General features: G+C 37.1%; 1 protein-coding gene across 7 annotated transcripts in view; it reads left to right on the plus strand.

Moving 5' to 3' along the window:
* The window catches only part of FHIT (fragile histidine triad), a 1,224,031-nt gene that overhangs the window by 872,372 nt on the left and 330,114 nt on the right, over window positions 1-21,545 (plus strand). The window lies entirely within an intron of this gene.

A 21,545-nucleotide genomic window follows, 5' to 3' on the forward strand; every position in this document is an offset into this window, starting at 1 on the left:
GGGTACAGGCCAGAGGCTCAGGGGCGGTGAGAGGCTTCACCAGAGACAGAGCAGGGAGCAGAACAGGCAGATCAACGAAGTACACTGCTGAGGGGAGCAGCGGGCGGGTCAGGAGAGGTCTGCCACGCCATGTGGTCACCTCGGGGCAGGCGGGAATCGAACTCATGCGGAACTGGCTTAAGCTTCTTGGTGCTGTGCTTTAACCCGCTGCGCCACCAGGGAGGGCCAGCTTCACTTTAGTTTTACTGTACCTATTTATCTATTTTCCCAATGAAACTATTGTCATGTCTCTGAGTATTTATCCGTACAGTTGACTTTGCCTATCTTTGGTTCTCACCGCTTGAATTCTGAGCCACCTAATGGAAGGTACACCTGCTGTAATAGGTACAGTGATCGGCTCTGAGACCATCTCGCAACTTCTTGCCCTTGGAATAGCAGGAAAGTGAAAATTACATACCCCAGACTCCCTTACACCTTGAGTTCTAGCTATGTTCCTCTTTTTGTTCTTTTCTCTTTTTTTACTGATTTGGTATATTCATGTGAATTTTCCAAGGTAGAACTGAATCTGAGGCCCTCTCTTTGTTTTTTTAACCACCTTATTTTTGGATGAGAACATTTAGTCTTACTCTCTTAGAAAATTTCAACTAGGTAATACAGTGTTTCAGTTAGAGTTACCATTTTATGCAATGAATCTTCAGATCTTATTCATCTCATAACTGAAACTGTATTACCTTCTTAAGAGTCTCTCATTTCTCCTAACAGGTACGAAATGATGTGCTATTGCAGTCTTGATTTGCATTTTTGTGATGATTAGTGATATTGACCATCTTTTCATGTACTTGCTGTCATCTTTATATCTGCCTTGGGAGAAAAAAAATGTCTGATTTTTAAAATAGGATTATTTATTTTGCTCTTGGGTGCCATCATTTTCCATTCTTGACAGAATCTGCTATTTAGGACTTCGGAAGAAACATTGCATATTTTTAGCAGCAGCATCTCAGCATCCAGACCCTAAATTGAGGGTTATTGAAAAAATAAGTATGGGACATCTCTTTCTCTGCTGGTGTGGCTTTTGTTGTAAAGCTTCAAGTGTTAGTTACAGTGACTTTCTAATCCCTGTTCATGCTGATACATTTCTGATTCAATTGCTCTGTTAGTGACTTCTTGACTTTTTTTCCTTTCCTGAAGCAACAGCATTACACATAACTATTCTGGATGCTTTGCTACAACCCAGCCCATATCTTCAGTCCTCCCAGTGACTTTTAGTCCCATCATCCCTGTCTTACTGTCATTTGACTAGCTTAACATTGGCTGGTGTAACTACTCACCTCCTCTGAGCTTTGGTCTCTCTTCAAAATTTTGGAGACAGGTGGAAACTTTAGAGATAGGTGATTGTGGAAAATAAAAAGCGGCTTTCTGTAAATTGGCAAATGTTCCACTGGGTCTCTGATTTTTTGTTGGGATGTGTTATGTTGCATGCACACATACATGGTCCAGAGTCTCTGCTAGGTAAAAATAATGATTTATTTTTGTTTATCTCATTGAAAGCCCACAGATCCTAAAAAGTAATTATCTTAAGCAAAAATAGGCATGTCAGGTGCTTAGAACATTTCAAAACTGGTGGAAGTTGCTAAATAGACAGCACCTTTGGGTGAAAGGTTGTTGTACACATATGAACCACACAGGTGAGTACTAGACTGAAAGAAAATGTTTGGCATTGTCTGGTGGGGGCTAAGAAAGGATGAGCTATATGGAATCCAACTAAAAAAGAAACACTGGCAAGCAAGCAGTAAAAACTTGCTAGTTTTGTCTATGAGGGGGACTATACTTCTGCCTATAAGAAACATCACTGATCTCAGGAGAAATGTTTCCCCTCAACTTCTCAAAGAAGAGAATATTTTCTTTTATTACTTGCATTTCATATTCCCCATCCTTTCTTAGCCTTTACCAGATAATGCCAAACATTTTCTTTTAGTCTAGTCGCTTATCTGTGTGCTTCATATGTGTTGTATGTGGCTCATGTTGTATGGTACAGAACTCTGGTTTAGATAACTATAACTTTTGTTTTTGTTTGCATTGTTTTAAGAGTGAAATTCCACGGAGCCAAAACTTCTGACTACTTAAAGAACTAGGTTTTACAGTGGAAGACCTTTGACCTAAGCCACAAGAGTGTAAACTGAGTTTCAGTTTTCTTATCTTTAAAATGTTTATAATCATTGTTGCCTCACAAAGTTGAGGTGCATCAAGCTACACAACTGGAAAACCCTCTACACCTGCTGAAGTGGAGGTAGTGATGGTTCAGATAACATGTTAACTAGCTTAGTGGGTCCATGTTATAATAAACATGTAGCCACTTCTCTTACTTATTTAGGTTATCTCATATGTAAATATTGCATATGTAGGTCATGTCACTTTATCTTTGTAACATACTTATTAGGTGGTTAGGTTTATACACCCTTAACAGATGAAGATGCTGACACAGTGTAATCAACTTATAGGAAGTGATGAAACTGATTGTGTGACTCTAGTCACCACCTTTTTTTTTTTTTTTAAACATATCCATAGCATCAGATGTGCTAAAGGATTTTTAAATATTGCCTGCTGTGATGAAGTAATACTCAACAAAGATAAAATTTACATTACTACCTGATCCATAAATCAGCCCTGTGAAGTCACTCCCAACTTCTCCATTAGTATCATTGCTTTGATTAACCTCTATTTTAATCTTGTCTTTAGCCCTCACCTCATAGACACACAATTGCTAAGATAAGGGTGATTGACAGCCAGCTATCTAATAGTATCCCTTCTGGAGTAGAAATCCCAGATGTAAGCTTTTTTTCAGTTTAATTCACACTTTAATTATGTCTATTTTTTAAAGTCTATTTAAGCACAAAGATGCATTTCTTTCACTGAGATGGAATTTTAGAAGCTTTGTAAAAATTTATTTTGTGTTCCATGGGGATTATTGCCCCTTATCAACTTCACTTTGCTTGGGGAAAGGAAATAAGGAGTGAGTTCAGTTTTTAAAATGTCATTAATTACCCATACAAAGTGGCTTTGCCATCAGGTGGGATTTCCTTAAAAGGAAACTATTTGCCCTGGGGAGGCAGAGTACCATTTGGAAGATGATGCTTCAGTGTTTTCTTAATTAACTTTGTTGTTTCTGTGCATTTAGTGGAAATGCAATAATATGTTATTTCTCACTACCGGTGTGTTTTGAAATGGAAAATTGTTTGAATAATACAGCTTCTTGGTGATACTCAAGCTAGTGCCAAAAGGCCACTATATTAAAAAAAAAAAAATCCTTGTGAATATTTTTTTTTCTAATTAGAACAGATATATTATATGATATATTAAGCCAGAGGCAATATGATACATCTTATGATATCGTTGGGTTTGCCACATCCTATCTTTTCTTACTAGCCCATAGGGTATGTTTGTGCATGCATCTGTTCAGGCCTTACTCTAAAGTATGTGACTTAATGAAAGGGGATACCTGGATATCAGCCTAATTTATCTCATTTCATGGACTGCACAACTATACACTATAGCTTCAGGATAATAGAGATGTGAAGGTCAAATATGAGGTAGACTATAATTTTGGTATTGTTTGGCTTTGGGGATGTATGAGGATACTCTGAAATCAAATCTTCTGTAAGGATAGATATTGGATAGTGGCTCAGTCCTAATGAAAGTGCTGTGGGCAGTTTTTGTGTAGAAAGGGGAGGAAGTTCAACACCAAAGTTCTATATGTGAAACTGAAAGTGAGATGAGTTCCCAGTAGTAAAAAATGTAGTTCGGAATCTGAAATCAGTTAGGCTTGTACAATACCACTGACTTACTTTATTGGTTATGGCAATAGAAGAGTATGGAATCCTTGTTCTGCCTGCATGGATGCTAGTATACAACCAGAAATAGAGACAGGAATCTTAGGGTTGATTTCTCCAGTTGCTTTTCTCACCCTCCTCCTCCTGAGTAAATGGAGTTATATGAATATGACAAAATTAGTGGCAACAAAAGGTAACATTAGTTGGACTCTTGCTTGCTGGTTGTCAGGCAAACAACCAAGAAGGAAAATATTGGGTGCTAAATGCAGAAGATTCAGTGAGAAGCAAATCCACACTCTATTTCTCACTTTCTAGGATATGCAGTTTAGTGGAATGAATGAATTATTATTGACAAGACAAATAAATACATTAGTACAAATGATAGAAAGTAACATTAAAAAATTTTCAGGATACATTAGAAGCATATGGAGGTGGGGTTGGTGGCTAATTTGGTCAGTGGGCAGGTCAGGAGAGGTCTGCCATGCCATGTGGGTCACCTCCCGGGTGGGCATCAAACTCATGCTGAAGTGGCTTTAGCTTTAATCTGTGTGCCACCAGAGGAGGCCCCTACAAGTGAGGGGTTTTTTTAAGGTTTTTTTTTTTTTTATTTATGCATACAGAACTGGGGTATAGGCCAGAGGTGTGGGGTGGTGAGAGGATTCACCAGGGACAGAGTGGGGAGCAGAACAGGTCAACTGATGAAGTACACTGCTAAGGGGAGTAGGGGATCAGGAGAGGTCTGCTGCGCCATGTGGTCACCTCCGGGGCGGGGATTGAATTCATGAAGTGGCTTTAGCTTCTTAGTGCTGTGCTTTAACCCACTGCGCCACCAGGGAGGGCCCACAAGTGAGTTTTGTTTTGGTTTTTTTTGTTGTTGTTGTTTGTTTTTAATTATATAACAGTTTATTTTTACATCATTTTGTACATTTTTTTTCCATCTCAATTGTAATGCCTGTGGGTTTCCCATCACCATGTCACCCATGTGCCATCACCATAATCCCGTGCACTTCCCTCCCCACCACAAGTGAGTTTTAATGGTTTTTCTCAAATATTTTAATTGACTTGGTTGCTAGTCCAGATTGTGTTTTTCTCAAATATTTTATTTGACTTGGTTGCTAGTCCAGATTGTGAGAGGGTCAGAATTTGGTTTTAGTTGTTTGGTCTGTATAATTTTTCTCTTGCAAAAGGCACTGTGTTTGATGCTTAAGTATTTCCTCACCTATTAGCTTATATTTATGGTATTTGCCTGGCACTCAAGGCATTCTGAGGATGTGACCCTTACCAACACAGTCCAGGTGCTGATCATTTGTCTATACTTGCTTCTGGCAAGACTTCATCAGTGAGTGTCATTTTAGGAATCTATTCCTCTCTTAATCTTTTTATCTTTTGGCTCCTTGTGGCATTGTTTCCTGCCCCTGTCTGCTTTCTGACAACTTGCCTCCTTGGTTTATATTCTTCAACTCTCAGCTCATTATTTAGTCCTCACTAGCTCCCCATTGTTTCTGCCCCCTACCAGCTCCATGCCTCCTTTTATCTTTCCAGGCCGTTGTCATTCCCTTCCTTTCTCTTCCCTTTTGTGCCAATCCACCCCATTTCTATTTCCTACTTATTGAGCACTCTTTGACAAATATTCTGTGGATGAAGGAACTTGTCTTTTCTCCTATACCTTCCCTTTTTTCCTTCCTCTCCCTTCCTCCCACCTCCTCTCCCCACTACTTCCTCACCTATTGCCACTCAAGATTCACTGGCAAAGAGAATGAGCAGGAACACACTCTTGCAGAAGTGAAACCTTGTGTGACCTCTGGCTCTAGGTTGGGTGTGGTGGACTGTATATTTGTGCTTGGAGTGTGTGTGTGCATGCACAGAGTCCAAAGTCTGTCCAATGTGCTCAGACTGTGAGCTGTGGTGCAGTGAAAACCAGTGACATTTTGTAAAGGATTATGATCTCATGCCCAGAAGCTAAGTCCCCACTTTTGAAAATATTTGCAGATGAGTTACAACCTGAGCTGAGAAGGACTGCATTTGGGATTCTCATAGGGAACAGATGTGAATAATTATCTAAAGTAAAGTAAAAGATGTTACTCCTACTAGATTCCATTTTCACGTATCCCTAAAGCTAAGCATATCACAAACCATAAAAATGTGTGAATTTGTTTATGAATGTGTTATGCAAATGTGGCAGATATCATGGATATTTTCCTATCTCCAACTTGACTCTAATCCATTAAGTGGTTATTCATGTTTAATCTTAATTTCCAAAAATACAGTTGGTTTAATTACTGAGTAGTACTCTCATACCTGTCTTTCTTCCAGAACGGTCACATCTGAATCAGTCTTTCTGTCACAATATGTGTCTCAGTGGTGGTAAAATCAGCCTTTAACAAACAGTTAATGTAAAAAATGTGCACAGTAATAAATAGACCTAAGATTCCAGCTGGCACGAAGTCTGATTTTAGCTTGAATGACAATCAAGATACAGTATTTTCTGTTTTTCAAAGGAGGGGGGAAAGTCACAAAAATGGAAACATGTCCCTTTTTTCTTTTTATTTTAGATGCTGTTTAAAATGGTCATGAAAACGAAGTACCTTATTTTTAGATTTAGGTCATTGAAAAATACATTCTCTTTTAAGATGAAAAAAAAAATGGCAGGCATCGTTATGATGGTGGGTGATGTTGGGAAGGCTTTGCTCAGTGTGTGACCCAGTTTTTCTACTGTTGTAATGGCTACAAGGTAGACCTTGTCAGTAACTCTGTCCCTGCCCACTGATCCACAGTACAGACTTTGTTGCTGGGGAAAGCTAAAAAAATAAGCCAAAGGAGATGATGTCCTTTCCCTTCTTTCTTCTCACATTAGCTAACAGATAGGAGACTTAAGCTACTAAGCCCTATATGCCATGCCATCTTCTACTGCAAAGAGATGATTCATGCCTTGGTTCATCCCTCTGAATAGATGTCCAAGCAGGGATACTAGGCCAAAATACTATGATGAAATTTCTCTTTTATTGTGTCTCTTCCAATATTTCAGTAGCAAGTAAAGGGTGGAATTTTGTGGAACAGGTTAGAGCAGAAACTTGGTGACCTTTGGAGTTTCTTTGACTGAGTACATCTCACTTTAAGGTTTATGGGTATAGCACTCCCAAATTATGACTGGGCATCATGTCTTCACTACCCAGTTCTGACATGTTTTCAGAACCATGAAACATGCTTCATCCCGATAATAAAGGCTTCCAAATTTTCATTAGTTTTTATAATAGCCACCCACAATAAATCCCTGTCCTAGTACATATTTTCAAACATTTTGTTGCGATGTTACTGTGTACTAACTCCTTTAGTCACTAATTTTGAAGAATTACTTCTTAGAAAGAAAAGTAAGTCATTTGAATTGTAGGAAAATTTAAAATGTTAGAAAAATTGAACAGTTTTAGCAAACATTATTATTTATTTTTGATAGATGTTAAACAATGGAGACAGTTCTTCAATATATTACCTCTACTTGGAAGATAATTCTAAAACTGTGTCTGTGATTCCAATAATAGTAATCTAACTAGTAATCTAACAGAAATCTAACTCACCACTAAGACACACTATAATTGAAGGTCTTTTTACAATGTACCAGAAAAACTGATTAAGATGTTGCTATTTTGGAAGAAAGACAAGTGTAAAAGTACTATTCAGTAATTAAACTAACTGTATAAACATCAAAAATGAATTACCACCTAATGGATTAGGGCCAAGTTTAGGAAAATATCCATGACATTTGCTACTTTTGCAGTAATCTAATTCAGAAACAAATTTGTGTGATGTTAATCATATATTGATTATATATAATAAAATGTGTTGAAGAGTAATAACTGCTGAAATTTTAATTTCTTTAAAGTTTTTCCTAAGTTATTGCTGATCAGTCTCTAGAGTTTCATTTCACTTACTTTCTCAGTTGAATGCATGTCAATTAAATTCAATGTGAAAATAAACCAGGGTAATGGAAAACAAAAGTAGGGGTAAATGTCCAGAGATTTCCACCCACCCAGTAAATCTCACAGTTACCTATCAACTCATGAGTCCCATAATACTTTTTCATTTAATTATTAACTAATGGTCATAGACACAATTTAAAAATTATCTTCCAAATAGAGGTAATATACTGAATATATTTTTATAAAGAAATAGAGAAATAGGGTACAGGCCAGAGGTGCAGTGGCAGCAAGAGAATTCACCAGAAACAGAGTAGGGAGCAGAACAGACTGATCTGTGAGGTACACTGCTGACGGGAGCAATGGGTGAGACAGGAGAAGTTGCTGCTCATGGGGATCACCTTCCCAGGGATGTTACTCACACTGAAGAGTCTACTGCTGGCTTTCAATGCTGTGCTTTAACCCGCTGTGCTTTAACCTGCTGTGCCACCAGGGAGGGCTGATATATATTCATCTTTTTAACAAGTAACTATTGACCATCTAACCCATACCAGGCTCTAAGTTAAATGGGATGACCCAGGTCAACCTGCTTTGCATTTCCTCATGGCTTTCTTGATAGTCAGAGAAGATAATTCACATACACATAAATAAAATAATTATCAGTTCTAATTATTATGAAGGAAACAATTGAAGGTTAAAGAGAAGGGATAGGCCCTCTCTGGTGGCTCAGCAGGTTAAAGCACTACACTAAGAAGCTTAAGCCACTTCCGCATGAGTTCAATCCCCGCCTGCCCCGGAGGAGATCCACATGGCGCGGCAGACCTCTCCTGACCCGCCCGCTACTCCCCTCAGCAGTGTACTTTGTCAATCTGCCTGTTCTGCTCCTCACTCAGTTCCTAGTGAATCCTCTCACCCTCCGCATCTCTGGCCTGTACCCCAGTTCTGTATGAATAAATAAATAAATATTAAAAAAAAGAGGGGATAACTCTTTATTTCATAAAGAGGATATGAAATACTCGCTGGAAAAGAGATGATATTTCAGTCCTGAGAGATGGGAAGTCTGGGAAATAGAAGGTAAGTAGAAAGGAAGTTTAGTACTCTGAATCAGGGGCCCATCATACATCAAGGTTGTACAAAAGTTCACTCAGTTTGATGAATGGCAATTAAAAAGTTAATGGAAACATCATAGACATGGACATCTAGGCAACTGGTGTCCAAGACAATGGAGTGGAGTTTGGATTTACTTATGGTGCACTGGATAGATATTAATGGGTATTAATTGATGAGTAGATAGTGTAATTTTCTGTGAAAGAAGGTAACAGGCTCATTGCCTAGAGGAAGGACTTAGACAGCAGAGTTTCCTAGGCTGAGGGCTACCACGGGAAGAAATGACTAGTGTTTCATGGAGAATGACAGCAGGAAGGAATGCTGATGGGATTACACTTGGGACAGGATTGAAAAGCAAAAGAAAAGAGCAGTCTCAGTGTGCTAGAGGAGACACGTCTGTGGTTGCCAGCTCATGGAAAGGGACAAAGGATAGGAAAGTAGCTGCATTTACTAGGTAGAAAATACCATGACACGTTGATGATGTGCATCACCTATAATGTTTATAGTACTCTTAAGGATAAAATGTGTGTGTGTGTGTGTGTGAATATGGATATTGACTAAATGTGTATGTTTGCAGTATATACATTTATGCATTGAGCTTGTACTTTGAAAACCATGCAGTAGTTTATTGGTCATTAAATCATTTGGGGAAATAAAATAATGATTTTGTTATTTATGAAAATCACAGGCTGAATGTTTTCCTTTTAAAACTGCATAAAAATATTTGAGATCTGGGCCCTCCCTGGTGGCGCAGCGGGTTAAAGCACAGCACTGAGAATCTGAAGCCACTTCCGCATGAGTTCGATTCCCGCCTGTCGCCTGCCCCGGAGGAGACCACATGGCGAGCCAGACCTCTCCTGACCCACCCGCTGCTTCCCTCAGCAGTGTACTTCGTAGATCTGCCTGTTCTGCTCCCCACTCTGTCTTTGGTGAAGCCTCTCACCGCCCCTGAGCCTCTGGCCTGTACCCCAGTTCTGTATGCACAAATAAATAAATAAATCTTTAAAAAAAAAATATTTGAGATCACTGATACAAGCATGTGAAGTAGTTGTAACTTGAGAGTCATGCTACCTCATCTTTAGCCTCTGGCCCATATCTTATCAGTAGCAAAATTACTTCCCTTCTCTGAGTTTTAGTTTCCTCAGAGATAAATGGAGATAACTATAGGGCTCACTTCTTGGGCTTAAGAGCATTGAGCCATAATCCCATCCATTGCTTAGTTTAATGCTTGACAATCCAGAGTAATAATTTTTAACTCATGGTAATGATAATTGCATAATTAGAAAGAACTTTAGAAATGCTCTTGTTTTACCATCCAGTTTACAGATGAGAAATGAGAAAAATAAATTCAGATATTACGTGGCAAGTGTCATACCTGGCTAGGGATAATCTCACATTTGGATACTTTTTCTCAGGATCATTCAATGATTACTTTTTTGAATTTTCCATAGAATTAAATAGAAGAGGAATTTTTATCACAAAAATTCTTAGGCTATGAATCTAGATAGTGAATGTGTGTGTGTGTGTGTGTATCAGAAAAAAAATAATAATGAGACATAGAAAATCCCAAAGAAAAAGGCATTGTCTCAGAAAAACACAGAAATCCAGAGACAGGGAAATTGTGGATTACATAAAAAAGTATGCCTTTTGAATGGAAATCTATGTATTATTAATAAGATGAATCAGATAAAAGTTTAAAGTTTAATACACTTTGTAAAAAACATATATGTTTCTGAGACACCAAATTCATTAATGGGCTCACTATTAATCTGGGAAGCTCTAATATCTCCTTGGTTTAAGTTTGATGACAAAGAAACCTTGAAAGTTTAAAGTAGAAAATAAGACACCAAGGATGACTGAAGCATCAGAGAAAATAATTGATTGTATATATGTGGTGTTCTAAACATTAAGAAACAAGAGAAAGATAACAGGGATTTAAAATGAGTAGGGAATAATGTTCATAGAAGCATACAAGTAAATTTACTACTAGTAAATTTACTACTAGTAGTCAAAGTAGAACTAATATATATATATAGGCACACACATACATACACACATATAGGTACATACATACATTTATACTTGGAAGAAATAACTAGATGCATGCAGTTTTATTAAAAGACTGGAAATGTGAACAATGATATTAATCTGTGAAAATTTTCAAGTTGACTTCTAAAGGCTTTTGGCATACAGGGAACTCAAGGGTCATACAAACATCCATGTGTATAATCCTTTGTTCAACTTATTGAAAGGAGATTTTTCTTGTAAGAAACAAAGGATATAGAAAGAGAAATTCATACTTCATTCAGAAAAGAAAAATAGGGATAGAGTGTTTGGAAAGGAAAGGTCTAAAGTCAGTGAAGTATTTAAAAATGGCAACAGAATCATGCTGTCAAAAACTAACTAAAAGCAGTCCATCTAGGTATCTGTCCAGCAAAATGAATGGCTTCTGTGCTAGGAGCTTCAAAGGAGTAGGAGTTTGCTAATCGGCTATATAGATGATATTCATACATCTGTTTGTTCATTTGTGCAGTTTTCTTGAACATACATGAGAAGGATTATGGCATTCAGACATTCAATCTTAATAGCAGACTTTGTTATCTATCCCAACCTTCTTTCACCTGATCCTGAATTACTCTGGCAACATTTAGCTCTAGAGTAATTCTTGTCTGCCCTGCTGGCTTGTGGCCTACCTCTATCTTAAAAGAAGAGATTGTGTCTTGTTTACTGTAATATCCTGAGCACCTACCACGGCACCTGGAGTGCAATGAATGCCCAATAATTATTAAGTTGCCTCTTTGAAGTAAAACTTTCCATTAGCCACTTACTGTATATTAAATTTTCAATATTATATCAAGTATTTTTAACTTATATGCATGCCACATTAGCCCTATACATGAAAAATTTATCAATCTGAATATTAAAGTCAACTTACTCTTTTGATTCTGTATAATTTTTAAAGCTAATAGGGTGTACTTGTTTAAACCTAAAGAATAGAGTGTCTGATTTTTGGACAGTAATTTAGCGAATATGTCATACTGGTGCACAGGAGTGAGGTCTATGTCACAGTTTTTATTAACAACTAATCGCTTTGTGAAGTTGGAGAACATTTCCAGACCGGGTGGGAAGAGCAGGGGGAGGCTATTTTAATCACTTGCAGAAGCCATTTATAGTCTTGTCATCATCTCTGTCATGAAGATTATATCTTAATTATAAGATAACATGATTTGCTGTTTAGATATCAAAGATAGAAATGCACTGGCTGGGATCAAAGTGGAAATCAGTTCTCCAAAGGTCTGGGTACTAATTAATAGTTGGTGAAGCTGTGTGCCTGTCAGCCCAGTCTGGGTCAGGGTGTCTATTTTAAAAACATTAAATGAGTTGAGTTCTCTGGCCTCTAAGTCAGAGAGAGTGGCCACCTATAAATTCATAACACAGTTCTGGCAAGTGGGAGATTGCTCAAATTTAGGCAAGTTTGAAAGGAGCTTGGTCTCACCATACATGGCTGCAAAGTCCCAGGATACTCCACCAGGAGAAGGGCATTCCAGGGTCCCTCATTGCTTTCCTGCATTAATCTTGTAATTGTGAATGAAAATGGCCACTTAAGTGGTTTGGAGCAAAGGTTGCTGGTTATGGAAGAATGTGTCCTTCTGGAGGCAAGTGTTAAGTCACACAGTAGGGGTATCATAAACAAATGGATCCATGGAAATGAAAAGAGAATAGATTTCTCCCTAACTTCCAAATTTGTCTCTGTGAGCATTGCAAGATGTGGCATGAAATGCAGAAAGAAGGGAATTTTTTATTATTCACCTAAAAGTTTGTTTGGCAGGACATTGTTGAGGCAAATATAGCAACAACCCAGTGTTTAAGAGGGTATGCTCTAGACTGAACTGAGCCTGGTTGCATCCAGGTTCTGTTACTTAATAATTATGTGGCATTATGTATCTCAACTTAAGTTTTTTTTTTTCATTTGAAAACTAGACATAATATAGAAGTACAACTTCTGCATATGATACATGCCCAGGAAGGGCTAGCCATTCTTTATGATTTTGACTGTGATGATGGTCATTTTCAGAACTCCAGGAAGGTAAGAGATGGTATCAAGTGTGGTAGTGTTTTTTATTACATCATTTCCTAACTCCTAACAGGATGCTTGTTTCAGGCTTCCACTTAGAACAAAGGGTACACTCAAATGAGCTGCACTGAAACGGATTCTTTACAAAGAAAATATTTGGGGAGTTATGGCTGGGATGTGCAGAAGCCACAGGGTTAGTACAGGGACCTAAGGGTAGCAGCAGAGACAGTGTCACAGATTCTGGCTTAACAAGGTGAGGTGTGGAAGTAATTCTGCAATTTGGAGGAAAAGAGTTGAGAAAGCCAATCTGCCTTCCAAGGAGCTCTCAGTCTCTAGACCTTTTTTTCTATACATTAGAGCTCCAACTGGAATTTTGTCCAGTCAGGTTACAGGGAAGCAGCATCAGTGTAGTCCTTCGATTCATTCCATGCAGGTCAGTCTTCTGGGGCAGAAAGCAGGGGAAGAAGTGGGGGAATGGATCTAAAGAGGCAACCTTGTTGTCAGTGCCTCATGGAAAGTGCTCTCAATAAAAATGTATTGCATAAATAACATAGATAGTCATAACGGTTATGTAAGCATGTGGCCAACGAGTACCCAGAGATCCCCAAACATGCATACTTTAAAACAGGTCTTGCAATGCAATCTACCACATAATACAGAGCAAATTCTAAGTTTGAAAGAATTTTAATAGAATCAATGGACATAGGAGGGAGTAAGGAGAGGATAATAGTATCCAAATAAAACACTCCAAATTACCTACCCCATTGTGGGCAAATGCTCAACCAAGTAGGGTCAGCATGAAGTAGAACCACTGATTCCAGAAAGTTCACCACAAGTCTCAGTTACCCTCTGTGAGGGAACTATAGAAAAGGGATTCTGAAGCAGGTCCCACAAAATAGAAAAAAAAAAAAAAAAAGCAGGTCCTACACACGTTAACAGCTGCCACTGTCAACTTTTCCATGCCTCTTCCAAGCATATCTATTCTGTCTCTCACACATTTCCTTCTCTGTCTCCTTCCTAGCAGTAGTGGGGTGCAAGCTCAGTGCAGGGACAAGAGCTCTCACCACCTTTGCCCATCTGCCTACTGTGTTCAATAGTTTTACCTGGCCACTCAGCCACACCCCTGGATCCTTGTGGCTAGTCCAAAGTGAACACTTGTAAGTGGAATGGGGAGCTCGTACCTCCTCTTTGATGGCGATGCCTCTGTAACAGATTAAATATTGTTCCTCCAATCTGTTGTTTTCTTCGCAACTTCGTATTTAAGTGCTGCAAAGGAAGACACAATGAATACAGCCCAACTGTAGTCCTCCAAAGTAGCCACAATACTTCCATTTTAAAAGTACTCTATACGCATATTTTAAATTAACTAACTTGTTCAATTTCTCTTGAAGCTAGGATTTATTTTCTCTATTTTTACAGAATAGGGCCTCTAGTTTTTCAGAGTTTAGCAGATATGCCTGTAGTTGTATAGAATTCCACTCCATGCTGATGGGCTTTTCATCGCCATCATTCTTTCCTGGTTCCATGAACTTGCAGGTTAGATTCTTGGAGAAGCTACTAAACATCTTTATAGAATGGATTGTTGATCCAGCTCAGCATGTTTTTTCTTTTCCCAGCTGCTGTGTGAGTATATTCAGTACCTCCGATTATAGATCCGCTTAGCCATATCTGTCCCATTATTTCTATAGGGACTATCCGTGAGCATCATCTGGGAACTGACTAAGATGTATAATTTTGAGAGCTCCCACTAGCTGTAATATAGTGTATTGGGCCCCTGGCAGGGACAGCTAGTTTGATTGTAGAGTATGCTTTTTTGAATCACTGATACAGATCAAACTTCTCATTTCAAAAATGAGAAGGGAAGGAGGTGAAATCTGGAGTCATTTTAAATTATTTAGTGGCATAAGGCTAGTTGGTGTCAAACATTTATGTTCATGCTGTCAATAAATAAAATCACTGCTAAATGATAGCTATAGTCACCGAAGAGTCTATCCTTGAATGGATGTATAAAGTGCTTCTGATTACTAACTGTGAATTAGATGACAGTTTGATGAGAGAAGATACAACCTAACAATAAAGACTGATATTAATGCACATAACAAGATGAAATAATGCTTTCTACACCTAGATTATTTTCAAAGGCAGGATACTAGAAATTCCTAGCAGTCTCTTTTTTCAGATGAGTATAGGTTGAATTATAAGAATAGGTTCCCAGAGATGTGGTATGGCACAGTCATAAGTAGAAACAGAAGATTTAAGCTTTGTTTGTAAGGTAGACATTTTATTAATGAAGCTGATTTTGGAGCAGATACCTGCTAACTCAAGAAATAAGCCATCAGCTTTAAGATCAACACAGAGACTGATTGCAAAAGACATCTAGTCTTCAAATGTGTTGCTTGGGAGTAGATAAATTGTTGTTTAAAATGCTAATAAATCTCTGTTTAAAAAGTGAGAAGTCAGACAAATTGAATGACTGATAGGAATATACTCATGTAACCAATATCTCTAAGTATCTTTCATTCCAGGTAGGATTACTCCTGAAGTGTAATGATAGGTTGTACATTGTTTTAACAGCACTTGCAATGATCTACTTAATCCACTAAACTTAAAGTGGGAACTGTTTTTATTTGGTGATTATAAGATGAAGTTGACAAAGGAGAATTTCTTAGGTAACTGCCAGACATTTACAACAATGGCTGGTCATTTGAACACCTATTTCAATAGGCTCTACCCATTTTGATATTTAACTACATTAATTATTTACCTTTCAACCTAGGCAGCGATATTTTCTATGATAAATTCAGTGAATCTAGGTATATGTTATAATTGTTGTTGATGTTTTCTGAGTAACAGCTTTTGTACATCATCCCCCCAAGCTTGTTTTTTTTTTTTTAAGATTTATTTATTTGTGCATACAGAACTGGGGTACAGGCCAGAAGCCCAGGGGTGGCAAGAGGCTTCACCAGAGACAGAGTGGGGAGCAGAACAGGCATATTGACGAAGTACACTGCTGAGGGGAGCAGCGGGTGGGCCAGGAGAGGTCTGCCACGCCATGTGGTCACCTCCAGGGCAGGTGGGAATCGAATTCATGGGAAGTGGCTTTAGCTTCTTAGTGCTGTGCTTTAATCCACTACGCCACCAGGGAGGTCCCCACCCCCCTAAGATTGTTTTTGCTGAGTTTATTCAGTCTCTTCTGGAGACATAATTCAAACCTGTTATTAAGACAATGGCTTTGACTTTAGAATGAGTTTATATCTTTAAAGGATAGTTTTCAGCAAATGAACCAACCATATGTTAAATCAAATTTAGCATCCATTATGAAACACTGGATCATATTTTATATCTCAGTAATGATAACAAATGATCGCTTATCTCATGTACTTCTCATTTGTGCTACTCATCCATCTTCTTAATACTGCAAAGATTTATTAAATGAACAAGTGTTCAACTATAACTGTTAATATTAATAGTGTCTTTTTATATTTTCTGTTGCTACCTTCCTTTTCCATGCTTGCTTAATCCTACTTTAATGTAGGTTTTTAAAGTAATAGTTTTTCTTACTCTGAAATGATAATTAGCAAAAAACTAGTAAGTTAGTAATAAAATTATTTCTATGAAACTATGCAATTATACCAGCCCATTACAAGACAGAGAATTTGCGATGTTCTCAGCCCTGGAAGTGAAGATCTTTTTTTTCACTCAAGTAAAGCAGTCAGTTTTAAAACTCTGGAAACATTTCAGATCCCTTATGACTTAAAATTGCTACTTGTGCAGTAAAAGTTTATATCACTTGAGTAAATTTGTAATTTAATCTTTAAAGTTTAACTAACATTTATTCTTCCTTTCTAAGTGCTTTCTATTAGTATAAATTGTAAGGAGTTGCCTCTATCTTTTTTTAAGACTTCATATAAGTCTTTAACACAACAGCTCCAAACCTAAAACTTTTCCCAAAACCCCATTTCTAGAAAAGCTTTCACCGTAATGTCCCTTCTCTCAGGCTCCAAATGTTAGGTCCCAACCTTCCCTTTATGTTGAATGTTTCAGGCACAACTGCCTTTTCCTTTCAGAAGGTTCTGTAGACACAAACCTCTCTTGATCTTCTTACCTTTTTTACTTCACTCTGAGAATTCTACCCTACTCTGCTAGGTGAATTACAAAATCTTTATATTTCTCTTGAGTACATCCTGCATTCCTGACAAAACAAATCTACTCAGATTTTGTGAGGCCTAGCTTTATTTCATAAACCCACATGTTCTATAAGACCAGGATTCCACACAAACCTGTTCCATTGTCTCCACCAGTTCCTTTTTAGTACCAAATAACATGTGCCATAGAATCTTATGTAATAAGGTGGTTATAGGAAAAATTTCTTTATAAATGATAAACATACAAATATAAAGTATCTTCTGTATTAGAATAATAATATCAAAGCAGCCATTTACTGGTTGCTTTTATTTGTTGGGCACTCTAATACACATTAGAATTATACATATCACCAATTATCCTTTTACCAACCCTGAAATGGGGAAATTATTCCTACTTCAAGTGAATTTTTCTTTCTAAAGTAATTAGCAATACAATTGAATTGGCAAGTACTTGCTGCCATGTAACTTCTTTTTTTGTAGTCTCTATGTATTAATTATTTTAGCTGCATTTTTAAAAAGCATTTTTGGTACATTTCTGTTGATTTTTTCCCTATGCTTAAAGTTATTTAGGCACTCTGTTTTATACTTCTTATACTACCTAAAAAAGCAACTTACACTTAGCAGGTATGATAAATCATTCTTGGTTTGCATAAAATATTTTTTAAAGATTTCTTTGTTGACTGTTGACACTAAAATATGTTCAGACTTTAAGAAGCACTAGGAAGAGAACCTTGGGACTTAGGCGAAAACATCCTGTTTAAGGGAAGATTCTTTTGTGAACTCTTCTTAGAATCGCAATATTGTTTCAGACAAAGAGGTGGATCTAATCTGCCAAAATAGCATTGTCACGTTTTCTTTTATTGTTGCTGGTATCCAGAGCCAGCACTGTGGCTTCAGATAGGAGAGTGAGTTACAAAGGAAATGTGTTCTATCAACATGGAATTGATGCAGATGAAGTGAAGTCTTGGAAGGAACTCTATTATTCATGGCATTAATATGTTGTGAGTGGTGGGATGGATTTACATGGACCGTGAAATGGTAGTATGTCAATTTAGAGCTTCATCAATGCACCTGCCCTCCTCCCTGTGTTACCTTGGTCAAATTTTCTCAATCCTTAAAGTGGAGATAAAGGATAACCCCAGGGATCTATTTTAAATTCTAAGCACTAAAATGCTTAGAATAGTGCTAAGTCAAAATGAAGGACTCATACTGTTATTTTTTATAACTTTATAATTTTATAACACAATATACATTGTAATTATACTAGTAGCTCTACTTCACATTAATATATTATATTTAGTAGCTTTAATACATAATACATAACATATAATTATTACTACTAATGATGTTGGGCATGAGGCATTTGCCTTCAAGCATGAGTAGTTTGAATTGCCCACCTTTTCAGTGGTCCAGTACAACTAAGGCATGATCAGTGGTTTAAAAAAAAATCAAAACATACAATTCAAACCACAAAAGATATCAGATTCTTTAATTATCTTTTGAGAAATCTGGCAGTCAGGTTTAGAATGAAATCGTTAAGGTCCTCCTAGTTTTTAGGCAGAAAGCTATAAATAGTGCTTTTTTCAATATGTTTGTGTTAAATATTGCTAGAAACACACTGTTCCTATTTCTGTGTCATGGAAAGCAACTGCTAATAATCTGAGACATTTGAGTAATAGTCACCACATGCCCTTTCTACCTCTTATGGAGAGTCTATGAGTACCTATCTTGAATTAAATAGTTACCAAAACTTGGTGTAATGCTGAAGACGATTCAGAATATTCTGAAATAGCTTGTTCCAATACTTCTTTTAAAAGTTACCATTTAGGATGTTTCCCATTTGATCCCCCATAATTAGTCTTACATTCTCAAGCCTACAGTTAATTTTTATAATCTAGTTGTTTAATCAAATAGGAAATTGGTTCCATGGGTTTGGCCAAGACTGAGTGGGAACAGTGTGCATCATCAGCACAATATTATCTAAAATTATGCCACCCTAGTAAGACCTAATAAAAATCTGCAGATGCCCAGCATGGGGCTAAAAGTTTTATTTATATCTCTATCCTGTGATCTCCTGGCTTCAGTAGAAGTTCTGTTTTTGTTAACAATGTTGTGCCTACTAGGTATGGTGCACTGTACTGAGCTGTGTGGAGGAGTCTAAAATAATTGAGACACAGCTTCTGCCATTGAGAAGCATAGTGTCTGACATTTCAGTAGACTGGAGTGACATGTGGTTGGGCTTTTTGCTGTTGCATGTTGATGGTTCCTCTTCATAGGGGAATAAAGAGATGGGAGGCATTTATTTTGATGGAAGCAATAGGAAAGCTTGATGGAAGATGTGATTTTTGAGCTAGAACTAACATAAATATAGTTAATAGACTAAAAGTGCTAAATAAAGTGATCACACTAATATAGCCAGGAAAGACAGCTGCCAGCTATGAGACTGGAAGGAAGGGCTGGGACAGACTTAAGAGAATCCTAAATGCCATTTTTGGGGCTTTTGACTTGCTTCTGGACCACTGGGAAGCCCAGAGCTTTAGAAAAGGAAGTGACAGGATAAAATAAGTGCTTCATGAGGATAGATGTGTTCTCTGCCCTGGGAGGATTGGAGTAGTGCTGAGTAGAGATAACAGTTTGAACAGCCAAAGTGGGAAGAAGATCAAAAACTGAGAAAGTAGAAATTATGTCAAATGAAGGCTGAGCTTCTGATAGTAGGACACAGTTATTTGCCAAAAGTATATTTTTTGGTTTCCAGGCAAAGGTGAGACTTGATTTCCTTAATTGAAGTATTGGTAAGATACCATACAAAGACAGAGCTAATTATTAGAAAGTCTTGTTTTGGAGAAATGATATATATGACACACACACTTTATACTTCCTTGATTTTGCAATGCTACTGCTTATGGAAAAACCATTGATTTTCTAATCTTGTGGAAACACATGCCACTGTATCAAACATATAAATTAATTGGTAGATGCATCTCCATTTACTTATGTTAAAAGTGTAAAAACAAGCATCTTAAAGTTTAGGAAGTATGGTAATAGCCCTGTAGTACTTAATATCTAGTAAATCTTATTTAAATGGCAAATAATTGCAACCTATATATACTTTCAGGTATGAGAATTCAATTATTATTTCAATTTGTATAGTTAAATCTCTGCAAGATCTTATGCAAGTCATTTTACCTCCAAGGGGAACCAAAAATCTTAAGTGCATTGCACTATAGCAATCCCTTGATATTATCATACTTCCATTATTCATTTGCCCCATAGCTTATCCTATCATGCAAATTAGATGTCTGTATTTGAAACTTTTAAAAGTTATATTTAAAAAATTACCAAAGGAATAATACACTGGTTCTCATCTTTACCTTTTGGGAGAATGGAGTTCAGAATCCCATCTTTTTCAACAACTTTAAAGATGATTCTAATCAGAATTTAGTTGATATCGAAGGTGAATGGGCAGCCTTATTGGGCATCTAAAGGGTCTGGGTAATGACCCTGTAGTTCATTGTCTTTCCTCCTGCCTGAGCAGCTTGAATGTTGTATAAGGACAGGGTGCTTTTTCCTCTTTAACTGTCTCTATAATCCTGCTTCTTAGCCTTCATCATCTATCTTTGCAGCTAACTTTTGGAATGGAATTTGCTTGTATGAATTCTCTTGAGTATATTTTCATCTTGAGTATGGATTTTCAACATTGGCAAATAGTTGTTTTTCATTATTTGTTTTGTTATAAGTTGAATAAAAAGGGCATTTTTTAGACACATTCACCATTTTCCCAATTAACCGTAACATGCTCTTGAATTCTTAGGAACATAAAAAATTTAATTATCTAGACCATAAATAGCATATCTTTTTCTGGCTTTTTGCAGATAGAAAGTAATGGGCTTTGGAGCTGTCTGGGTTTAATGTTGACATTATAGGACAGGAATGCTAATTATTGAAACTGCAATAATTTGTTTAAAATGTAAGATCTTTTTTTCCTATGCAAAACTATATTCAAAATTTCAAAAGGGAAAAGTAATTTCAACTTGAAGTTAAGTATTTTTCCTGGAAGTGTCTGCCATTTCCTAACCTCTTCTATTTACCCAACTCCTTGTTCACTAAACACAGACATTTGAAATGTCTTTAGCCACTAGGGCTCTCAAGCCTGTAAAGAAATAATCTTTTCCTTCTGGACCTCAAAACTGACAACTGGAAATCTTATCATCTATTTAGTCCAGTGCATATTAAAATTGAGCAATTAATTATATCTAGTTCTAATCCAGTAAGTGTGTGCAATTAACATCTGGGGTTCAGTTCATCTTTTTGCTGACTTTCTAATTTAAGGGCTGGGACATATTAGATCTCCCTAGCAGACATGTTTAACAAAGATTATTTTCTGCATTCAAGTCTTCATTTTTAAAAAAGCCATGGTGTTTTTTACATAGTATTTTCATATGTCTGAATTGTAATCTTTCTTTTAGAGTAAGAGTGTTAG

This window comes from Condylura cristata, unplaced genomic scaffold (assembly GCF_000260355.1).
Source record: "Condylura cristata isolate star-nosed mole 26May11 unplaced genomic scaffold, ConCri1.0 scaffold00004, whole genome shotgun sequence".
NCBI classification, from domain to species: Eukaryota; Metazoa; Chordata; class Mammalia; order Eulipotyphla; family Talpidae; genus Condylura; species Condylura cristata.